Below are 3,123 nucleotides of genomic sequence, written 5' to 3' on the forward strand. Positions count from 1 at the left end.
AACAGTAACTGAAACATCTGGAAGAAGAGCAACCTCTCCAGTCATCGCAGGAGAGAGTGAGAGTGACACTATTCCCAGACGTTCCCAGAGGCAGAGAGAACAACCTGAACGACTACAGTATGGTCAACTGGGAAATCCCTTACTGCCCATAGTCCAGTCACTGTTCCAAGGCCTCAACCTTGCTTTTGCAGACGCACTCCAGAACCATGGCTATGCAGACACTCCCCAAGCAACCCCTAGGCCAGTTTATAGTCATTTGGGTGTAATGGGGCATACACACCTTTAAGAGGGGAGGGTGTAACCCAGGTTACTAGGCCCGTCATCAGTTCATGGGTTTATTAATAAAATAAATTCATATCTTCCTGTGAAGAAATAAATAAATAAATTAATATCCTCATGTAATGAAATGGATAGATAAATAAATAAGCTCATATCTTCATGTGACAGATAAATAGGGGTTTTGATTTGAAATAATCTGACTTATAATAAATAAATAGGATTCATGATTTGAAATCTTAAATATGCCAATAAATAGATAAGAATCATTAATTGAATTAATGTACACAAGTATTTTTTTTTTTCATATATATGTTAAAAAGGGTATTTCATTTCAAGTGTGATGAATGTGCCTTTTCAAAATGTACAAGATTCAGGTGACATGAGGAGTTCACGTGATGTAATGTGACCAATCAGACGCAGTCAGGGTGTACGTGCCGTTGTGTGTTTTTTTTTTTCTCTCTCTCTCTCTCTGCCGGACCAACTCCGAGGTGGCTACATGCTAACCTCCGCTGCAGATATTTTTCTTTTTGAGCAAGAGAGCCAGATATTCCAGGGATTTTGTAGCTGTTATTGTCAGTGCCGAGAGCGAAACCTGTTTTTGCCGTGGATTGATTAAGTGGACCGTGCGTTTTGCGACGGAGACGAGGGAGATTGTGAGTTGTGTTTATTAGCAGTTGTGGCGCTAGCTTAGACCGTTAGCCACATGAACTTCGCTAGACTCAAATTGTGAACGTGCACATTGCTGAACTCCTGTGTCCCTGTTTCTTCTAAAGTGTGACCTGGACTGATGAGAGCTGTGTGATCTACATTGTACCGGATTGTGTGTGTATATGATGCTTGAGCCTCTGGTGAGTAAACCTCGTGATATTGGGTTGATAAATGGAGTTTAAATGTATATGCTGGCATTGATGTGGAGCAGCGAGGTGTTGATTTCATGTATGTTGTGTTTAAAGTTGTTGGTATTAGGGTGTTTATTTACATGCCCTCACTCCGTGTGTTTTTCTGTGAGAGTGAGTGGCGGTAGAAGTAGAAAAGGAGATGAACAGAAGAGTAGTCGTTCAGCCATTTTGTTTCATGTTAATACCGATAAAAGTGTTCAGTCCATTTAGTGGACAGTGAGAATAGTTACGGCGATCATTAAGCAGTAATATGTTAATGTACATGAATGTATATATGTGTGTTTATATGCATATATTTATATGTAAAGGTTTTTTACGAGAATATTATAATAACCCTCTTTTGGCCTATATAGGCCGGGTCTTTTTCTTTGTATGGATCCCTGGTTCCAAGATCTCCATGAAGACTCCTCCTGCTGGAATCTTCCTGTTCTGTAAAGGTCCTGTAAAGGTAGCAGGGAGGCTCAGTAGTAGTGGAGAGCCATTCAAAACCGAACTGTGATTTCTTTATTTTGTGATATGAGGATTTGACTGTTGTTGACATCTCATGTGTTTATTGAGACTGTAATATTCTTTTTTTGTTCTACTCAATACAATACAATACAGTACATGTGAGACTCTACCTGGTTGTTGTGAGAGTTTTACTCTTCCACTCAAAGCAAATTGCCAGTACCCCCTTTCTCCTATGTCGTGTCTAGACTTCTGTTTTACTGGTCCAGAAATTGAAAGTAACGCACTGAAAAATTATCTGTAGCTCCAAGTCTTTACTTTTGACAGTCAACGCTGAGGCGGGTTACACACAGCAAACTGATATTAAATTGGGCCCAGTTTTGACTTGGTGTATGTCAACATTTATCCTTTGTATGACACTGTTAACATGGATGATAGATGATACTGTCAGTTGTTTTATGTGTAGGGAAATCAAACTGACTTTTAATTTAATTAATGGAACAACCTCCATACATATCAGGCCTTTGAGTACAGCATTCATTTTGCTTTTCACTGCATGTTTAACCATACAGCAGAGAGACAGGACTGTCACTGAGACACAGCAAAGGCTGAACAGTGTCACTTATATTATTATGTTGTAAGCACTAATAAATTGTATAGTACTTGTCACAACTACAGATTTACATACTGTAACACAGCATACTGTAAATATACTGTGCTGAATTCCTGCTCCTAAGTTAAACTCAAATTGAAATCCTCCCTTTTTCTTTGAGAAAATCTGCTTTACTCACCTTGTGTCAAAAAAGGATCAAACTATTTTCGAGCACATTTGTGGAAAAAGCATCTTTCCCTCAGGGTGTAATTGCAGTGGTTGAGTGACATCTCAGCACAGTGCAGACCTGTAGCAGAGCTCAGCTGCAGTGGCTTTGCAATGCAGCAGGACCAGTTACTTCTTCTAACTTGTCAGGCTCTGGATATTTTCCAAATGGTAACAACTGACGTTGTCACTGTTGGTTCTTTTCCTGTCACAAATAATCTATTTTATAGACAATATGACACCTACTAACAAGCTCTTCAGTCAGTCGGATGGTTGGCTTTTCACAACAGAAATGACTCCATGACATTGCTGGCAGTCAGTATCACAACTGACAGTAGTTAACAGGGCAGACCCCTGTCACAACACCAATGACAGTGAAAGCAAAGCAACAATGCCTGACAATGTCTGACTACAAAGTTTTTCTCCTTAGGTGTAAGATGTCATTTTGGATGGCCTTCACACAATAATGATACAGAATGGGAGAAGTAGTTTTACAGTCTAATGCAGAAGCTGAATTTACACATAAACCACTGAACCTATTGAACAGCTTGACCAAATGGACTGCAAAGGTGTACCACCCAGAACTGCCCATAGATGCTTTGTTAAACCTTTACTTACTTTGCAGGTATTGATGAACAGTTGTTTAAAAGCACAAATATGTAGCTGTATATCTCAGTTATA

At 39.4% G+C, this 3,123-nt stretch overlaps 1 long non-coding RNA gene across 1 annotated transcript; it reads left to right on the forward strand.

The window, feature by feature from the left end:
- Positions 1-743: 743 nt before the first annotated feature.
- On the forward strand, positions 744-2,382 carry LOC115573078 (uncharacterized). The gene is made up of 3 exons (XR_003982216.1): positions 744-932; positions 1,053-1,127; positions 1,532-2,382. It is a non-coding gene; the product is annotated as an uncharacterized LOC115573078 (long non-coding RNA).
- The last annotated feature ends 741 nt before the right edge of the window (positions 2,383-3,123 follow it).

The sequence above is a fragment of the Sparus aurata genome, chromosome 21 (assembly GCF_900880675.1).
Source record: "Sparus aurata chromosome 21, fSpaAur1.1, whole genome shotgun sequence".
NCBI lineage: Eukaryota > Metazoa > Chordata > Actinopteri > Spariformes > Sparidae > Sparus > Sparus aurata.